We start from the raw sequence: 8,849 nt of genomic DNA on the forward strand, positions 1-8,849 counted from the left end.
AAGCGTCTGTACATATATATATATATATATATATATATATATATATATATATATATATATATATATATATATATATATATATATATAGGATAGCACAACTCAGATTTTGCACTGTCTGAGATACTGCAGGAGGTAAAAATAGGACCTGGAGAGAAAAAAATAATTCCAACCTGCAAAACACATCAGAAACATCCGGCTACAGCCAAGAGCAACATAAAATGACCATGCTTACAAAGCAATACCAAGAGAGGAATGTATGCGGATGTGTGTGTGTGTGTGTGTGTGTGTGTGTGTGTGTGTGTGTGTGTGTGTGTGTGTGTGTGTGAACGTGTGCTCAGGGATCCTCCGGTGATGCATTTTTTCCTGCGTGTGTCAGTGGAGGATAGGTTTGGGTTTCTCTGTTCTCTGGGAAAGTCATCAAGGCTGAAATGCAGAAGGCTGAGATGATGAAGACACTTTTGTTCACAGGTAGCAGTTGTAAGTCTAAGTGCATGTGTATGTACTGTACATAAAAATGACATCAATGGCTACTTATATAACTAAATATAACTTATTATCTTGTCCACTGAACAAGTGACAGCTCCAGTGTGCAGCCTAGTCTCATGTTTTAGTTGCCTGGAAAATGCATTGACTAAAAAGCAGTAGCTAAGAAAATGTAATAACATTTTGCAGGTTAGTTGTAGACCTAAGGGAAGCGAACACATATACACTACCGTTCAAAAGTTTGGGGTCACTTTGAAATGTCCTTATTTTTGAAAGAAAAGCACTGTTCTTTTCAATGAAGATCACTTTAAACTAATCAGAAATCCACTCTATACATTGCTAATGTGGTAAATGACTATTCTAGCTGCAAATGTCTGGTTTTTGGTGCAATATCTCCATAGGTGTATAGAGGCCCATTTCCAGCAACTATCACTCCAGTGTTCTAATGGTACAATGTGTTTGCTCATTGCCTCAGAAGGCTAATGGATGATTAGAAAACCCTTGTACAATCATGTTAGCACAGCTGAAAACAGTTTGGCTCTTTAGAGAAGCTATAAAACTGACCTTCCTTTGAGCAGATTGAGTTTCTGGAGCATCACATTTGTGGGGTCGATTAAATGCTCAAAATGGCCAGAAAAATGTCTTGACTATATTTTCTATTCATTTTACAATTTACGGTGGTAAATAAAAGTGTGACCTTTCATGGAAAACACAAAATTGTCTGGGTGACCCCAAACTTTTGAACGTTAGTGTACGATCATGTGTTCTGGTTTGGGTACTTGATTTAAAAAAAAATCAGCAAATCACGGGCTGATGTTACGACCATGAAATATATGTTCTGTCCTCGCTTGAGACGTAAACAATGTTAGTCGAGTTTTGCTGACTAGGGCCTTTGAGTGAAGAGTTTGCATGTTCTCTTTGTGCCTGCATGGGTTTCATCTGTGTGTTCCGGTTTCCTCCGACAATCCAAATACATGTGGTTTAGGCCAACTGGTTACTCTAGCTTGCCCTTATGTGTGAATGTGAGTGTGAATAGTTGTTCATCTTTGTGTTAACCTACTGGAAAAGGGTGGCTGGATGCATGGAATTTGTGAACAAGTACTGGCATTTACAGCCATTTAGTAGGCGCGCTTATCCAGACTCATACATGTCAACCCCTTTGGGCGTCCACCTGTAGTATCAGAGGAAGAAATCCATAAAATCAACATAAAATCCTTATAGCCTTCGAATCGCACCAAACTTAATAAATAAATAAGTAAATATAACTTGCCTGAGAACTTCGTCCAGCATGTTGAAAATCGCCTCGCCCGTGCCGATATTGCACATGGGCATGTCTATGATTCTTGACTTCGCCCCTCTGTTTATGTCGAAGATCCGCACCAAAACGGCCAGTCGCTTGTCCGTCTTTTTGTCATTGGATTCGTCGATCATCAAGGAAAATGCCAACGTCCGGCAGTGCTGGATGATCAGTAGTGTAGCTTCAGGGGCCAAGCTCTTTTTGATTATTTGCATTGTTTTGGTGCGCCTACAGCTGATAGATTTCGCAATCGTACTGTCCATGCAAATTCGCGGCAACAGTTCTGTCAGGTGGTCCGCAACGGCTAGCAGCAAATTGTGCTGAGCAATAAAATTACAGATCGTAACTTCTGCTCTTATTACACTTGTTGGTTGATCATCGGTCTTAGGCTTTGCAAACATCGTCATTTGCGGCTGATTCTGTTTCTGGTGCAAATTTTGCTGATGTAGTTTGGACCTCATGTGTTCCCTCACGTCGTAAACTCCAGACGCCGCAACTTTTATATCTCGCACACAAACTGTGCAGTGCGCGTACTCCTCATTTTTCGCCTGAACAATGACACCATTAAATGTCTCCTTCCATTCAGGAAGATACCGCCCGCCGTATCTCATTTTCTTTCTCGGTGTTCCCATTCTTTCACTCAGCAGACGCTATTCAAAATCTTTCAGGTGTAAACAATGTCGCTCGTTCGAACAATGACCGTTTGGCACGTTTAAATGCAGATCATGCGCATGACCGGAACGAGCGAAGTTTCGCAGTCGCGATACTGCACGAGGCTTGAGGAATAAACATCCGGGTTCACATAGTCTGGGTTATCTGCCCCTGCATACACGCTGTTCTTTGTCTATAAATCGAGCTTTTGTATGTTTTTGCGACTATCAGCTGACGATGTTCAAATAAGATACACAAAATAAATTTAGGTCAGAAAATACTGAAAATCCATAAGACTTTGTTTATACGCCCGTACGCCCTTGAAATGAGCTAAAATCCGTATAATTTCCGGACAATCCGTATAGGTTGACATGTATGCAGACTAACATACAACAAGACCCTGATATACCCACAGCAGTGGGCAGCTTGGGGAGCAGTTGGGAGTTTAGTACCTTCTTCAAGGACACTTCTGCTATTCCTGCTGGTCCAGGGAATCGAACTGGTGACCTTTTGGCCCCAAAGCTCCTTCTCTAACCTCTAGGCCTTAGAATATGCTCTAAATGTATACAGATACAAAAAAAAGGCACACTCTTGTTGTTGAATTCTTGGCTTGCCAGAAAGTTCCACAGGTAATTAGAGGTGTGAATCAAGTCTGGAATCCAGCAGGCAACAAAAACAAAACAAAAAGTCTTGAGGTTTGGCGGCTTTTACTTTCATATCGGCACAACCAATTCTCAGATTTAAAACTCAAATAAAGACCTTAGAAACTGCCTGGTCCATGTTGTGGTGATTTATATTAGGCTACTCTTTTGTTTATATTTTGGGAAAGATAACCAGCTAAATTGGGACGTCACGGTGGTGTAATGGTTAGCACTGTCACCTCACAGCAAGAAGGTTCTGGGTTCGAGCCCAGCGGCTGGCGAAGGCTTTTCTGTGCGGAGTTTGCATGTTCTCTCCGTGTTTGCGTGGGTTTCCTCTGGGTGCTCCGGTTTCCCCCACAGTCCAAAGACATGCAGGTTAGGCTAATTGGTGGCTCTAAATTGACCGTAGGTGTGAATGGTTGTTCGTCTCTGTGTCAGCCCTGCGATGACCTGGTGAATTGTCCAGGGTGTACCCCACCTCTCGCCCATAGTCAGCTGGGATAGGCTCCAGCTTGCCTGCGACCCTGTAGAACAGGATAAAGTGGCTAGAGATAATGAGATGAGATGAGATGGGATGTACAAAAAAAACCCAACCCTGGTGAGCAGGATTAAAAACAGTACTAAACACATCTCTCAAGTGGATATGGGGTTGTCTGAAACAGTATTCACAAACCATACTGATAGTCTTGCCATTTCTACCTCTCACGATGTTCTTTTTTTTAAATGTTTTGCTGTGTTTTACAGTGGTAGGGATCATATTTAATGTCTGTTTTAAAAGCCACATCCACTTCAGGGTTAACTTAGAATTAAAACAAAAAACAGTTGCACATATTTGAAGCATGAAACAAAGATATAGATACAGGTTGTATTACACCCCTAGTGTAGAAAAATGTATCAGTCAGGAAATCAATCTCTTGTCCATCAAAGATAAAGCTCTCCATAATCAACCTCCAGCTGATGTCCCGGGTCTACTAAACACATGCAAAACATTGGTTTCAAAAACGACCCCCTTCATTCATATTCCCCCACTTTGAAAACGATCCCTTCACACAGTTGAATATTTTGCACCAGACTCAGACCAGTACTGACGGTGTGTAAATAAACCTTGAACGTGTCCTCTTACACCCACTGAAAATGATAATAACACACTGGTGAAACATTATTGGAACCCTTAAAGAACTTCTTTTTAAACATCTCTACTGGTTTAAAGGTCAGCTTTGCCCTTTAATTCACTTCACTGAGCGCGGTACAGATTTCAGATGGCAGATCAGAATCTCCGAGAGCATTCTTTCTTCTGTGGTCATAGGACAACATACGAGCCAGGCCAGAATAGGAGAACTCATCATCCAAAGCAAACAGCCACAGAGAGAGGTTTGCTATTTGTTCTTGGTTGTACTTAGAAGTCCTGACCACGGCCTTAGGGAAAGTGTACTCTAGCGACTGAGGTTAGAAGCTGTATGATTGGATAGCTATCTGACCTCAAGTACGGAAAAATGGCAGAACTATATTTCATACTTTACGTATGTGTACGAGGGAGTGTACTTCTGTCCCCTTGAGGAACTTGGTCTGCGTCAGCCATTAGCACTAAGATCATGACTTTTGACCTTGATCATCTGTGGACTTTAGCTCTAATCTAACTGGTTGGTTCCTCTTTTGGAGGAAGAAGTGAAGCTTGGGAAGTAAGCCGTGGGAAAATGTTCCCATCTCCAGTGGCCAAGTGGGATGCTTTATTTTGACCCTTGAGCTTTGAACGAGGAATGAGGAACAAGGAACATCCTTTTCCTGCTTTCTTACTACAAGGCTTTCAGGTCAGAGCTGCTGTTCCTATTATATATGTGTATCTAAGCCACTATATGAGCAACACCACATACCTGACATTACACACTGAAGAACTATGAAATGACGTGTTCTTAAAAACACAGATTTTGTTTATCACAACCAAATTAAAATGCCAATCCTGTTTGAACTAGTCAGATGTTTCAGTGATAACTGTGTAAACCTGCAACCAGGATATAAGACTCTTACAATGCTTGATATATTTTAAAGGAATACTCCATCGCGAGCTAGCCTAGTGGTTAGCGTTTCCGCCTCTTGACCGGGAGATCACGAGTTCTACTTGCAGTCAGGTCATACCAAAGACCATCATAAAAATGGTACCTACTGCCATCACACTGCAATACAGATGCGAGTGGGGAGTCAACCTCTCACAGTTACCAGAGGGCTAGCCCCCCATTGTCACCTTAACTGTAGGAGAGGCTGAGGGTTATACAGTAGAAGCGGAGATTGGCGCCACCCAATATGCCTTAAGGGCCTGGTTAGTATTGGGACAGGAGACTGTCTGGTAAGACCACCCTTATCAAAAAGAAGTATACTTCAAGTTAATTTTATTAAGTATACTTAAGTAAAGTATATTTCCTTAAGTGTACTTTTGTGTACCAAGTATACTGATATCAAAGTACTTCCAGAATACTTGTAAGTAAACTAATCTAATACTTCTTGGGACTAAATTGGTCCACTTTTAGTTTATAAAAAGTATACTTTAAGTCTAAGAGAAGCAAGCTTTGAGTATACAACTAGTATTTTTTATTTTATACTGCAAGTATACCACAAGTAAACTTATATACTAATAGTTTACTAGTTCTATACTTGTAGTCCACGCTTTAGTTTACAAAAGCATACTTCATAGTATACTGGAAATATACTATGAGTTTATTTGTTTTATACTTCTAGTCCACTTTTTAGTTTACTAAAGTATACTTTGTAGTATCCTGGAAATATACTATTGGTTTACTTGTTACACACTTCTAGTTCACTTTTTAGTTTATAAAAGTATACTTTATAGCATACTGGAAATATACTGTTCATTACTGGTTATGTACATCTAGTTCACTTTTTAGTTTTGAAGTATACTGCAATGACCCTTCTAGGTATACTATTAGTTTTCTAGCCCGAACCCTTACCTCATGCACACTACCAGTAGACAACTGAAGTGTTTTGTACCTTAAGGTACAATTAAGTTATAAAGGTAAGAATTCGCAAAATAACAACAGATCCTCAGGATTAAGAACATATTCATTTTCTTTAAAAATAAAAAATTGAAGCAACATTGTATTAAATGCCAAAGTATAAAAACATGGCAATGACAACTGAAATTGACATCCAAGCTCTAAAGAAAAAGAAATAAAAACTAGATAGAACTCGACACCAACGGCGTCGATGGGGATGCCTCTGACTGGTAGACTACACGCCTTATTAAGTTGTGATTTGGGGATGGACATTTGACCTCACAGAAATCTTGACCTGTGACCTTTTAACCTCAAAATCTAATCAGTTAATGTTTGTCCCCAAATGCACAAATGGTGAAAGTTTGGTGAAATTCCTTTCATTTGCCTTGGAGATATTGTGTTCACAAGGTTTTCGGATAGACATTTGACCTCACAGTGACCTTGACCTTAGACCTTTTGATCTCAAAATCTAATCATTTCATCTTTGTCCCAAAGTGCACAAATGGTGAAAGTTTGGTGAAATTCCTTTCATTAGTCTTTGAGATATGGCGTTCACAAGGTTTGGGGATGGACATGTGACCTCACAGTAATCTTGACCTATGACCTTTTAACCTCAAAATCTAATCAGTTCAAGTTTGTCCCAAAGCACACAAATGGTGAAAGTTTGGTGAAATTCCTTTCATCAGCCTTTGAGATATCGTGTTCACAAGGTTTCGGGACGGACAGACGCACGGACGCACGCACGGACGGACGGACAACCCGAAAACATAATGCCTCCTCCTGCACCTTAACCTTCATCCTACCAGCCAATTTTACATACACAAACTACCAGGTGGGGTCCGTATGGACCTCAGGAGGGAATACCTTGAAATCAATGCAGTAAGAACCAATTCAATGCAGCAAACAGACATAACTTTATTGAAGAACAAAATCCACTACTGGTGAATATCAATGATGTATTATAAATGCAATAACTTTGCAATAATATTGCAATAACTAGCATACATGTAGCAAATTATAGCGCCACAAAAAAAAAAATTGCCGTTATATACATGATTTTTGCAGCTCATGCAGCTGTAAAACATTCTGGATTACAACTTAGGTCTTTTCTTACAGAATTTAAAACAAAAAAGTAATTGTAAAATAATTTAGGGCTTTTGTTTTGCAGCATGTGCTTATTGCAGCAGTGGGGTCCACACGGACCCCAAGAAGGAATGCCTTGTAAGTTTTATATTAAGGCAAAACTGAATACAGCAATCATTGGTAGCTTGATTATGGAACATGCTACTGTACTTCCCATCTTCTCTGAGGTATTACAAGTTTGTCAGTAGCTTGTCTGGCTTCACGTGTGGCTTTGCCATCAAACCTGAGGAATTTCAAAATGTCAGTAAACCTTCCCCTGGACATCGTAGCTATGAACAGTGGTCTTCCTTCAGTTTCCAACCATAAAGCTGCCACTGGTTCTTTGCTGGATTTTTGAACCCCTGCTAGTATGCAAAGACCCAGGAAGGCTTTCATCTCAATATCATCGAGGAGCTTCCATTCTCCTCTTTGATTCTCTTGGTGTGCTTCATTCCATTCTTGAATCCATCTTCTGGCATACCTGTTTGTCTCACGAACTACAATATCAATCATCTCAGGTGTCATATACAAAAGAAAGGCCTCTTCAATACTTGCACATTCAGCTTCATTAGTGACACCAGGTCGGTTCCTAATGATGTCTTGAGCCTGTCGACGTCCACCTGGAGGAGGTGCCTGTTGCCATACATTCCCATTTCTTCCTTGTAGTACACCTTGCTGGTTATTCTGTTGGTCTTGATCCAATGGATGAGCAACTTGAGCAGGTTCATCACCTGGATGTTCCCCTTCAGCATCCCCTTGTGGCTGGGCTTGTCCCCTACCTCGTCCTTGCCCTCTACCACGGCCACGGCCGCGGCCTATACCACGCCCTCGGCCTCTTCCAGGGCCTCTGTTTGGAGCAGCTGCAGCACCATGGTTCCCTATTTTTTCTGGATTTTGATCACTGGGTCTGTTTTCATCTGCATGTACTTGCTGCTGAACTACTACTTCAGTGTCACTTAGATCTGAGGCTTCAGAGATGTGATCTGCCTCGGATCCTGATAAGTCACTAAATTCACTGTCCTCAGAGTCATTGTTTGTGTTCAGAATCTGCCTTAAGGCCTCTGCTGCTGTGTATCTAGCTTGTCTTTGTCTGTTAGCCATTATGAATCTGAAACAACCAAAAAGAAGTTAACTTTCAGTGTGCTATTCAATTATAAAATGAAAGACAGATCAATTTTACTCTGGGGTCCGGTTGGACCCCAGTAACAAATTAATTATACCTTCACAATGCAAAAAGCTGATCTTCCGGTGCTTTAGTGTTTTAATTAAGACATAAATTCCGACAAATTCATAAAACGGTGAGGCAGTATGTCACATATTTTTAAAATGGCAAACAAATATATAGGTGCGGGGTCCAGATGGACCCCACTTGGTAGGATGAAGGTTAAGGTGGCAGAGGCATAAAAAAAAATTATCCCACTCAGGAGAAATAATAATTTAAAAAAAAACCTTATTTGGAACCACAGACATACCTAAGAGTCAACAATACTGTCTAACCCAGCAAAGAGCAGTGACAGAACTAGTGCAAAGTCGGAAGAAATATTGCAAATGTCTGCACTATGAAATGTGTGAACTACAAGTTCTTTGCCATGTCTCTCAGTCCACAACTGTGCGAAAATTCTCTACTATCTTTATAGTTTCTGTCCAGCT

The sequence above is a fragment of the Neoarius graeffei genome, chromosome 20 (assembly GCF_027579695.1).
Source record: "Neoarius graeffei isolate fNeoGra1 chromosome 20, fNeoGra1.pri, whole genome shotgun sequence".
NCBI lineage: Eukaryota > Metazoa > Chordata > Actinopteri > Siluriformes > Ariidae > Neoarius > Neoarius graeffei.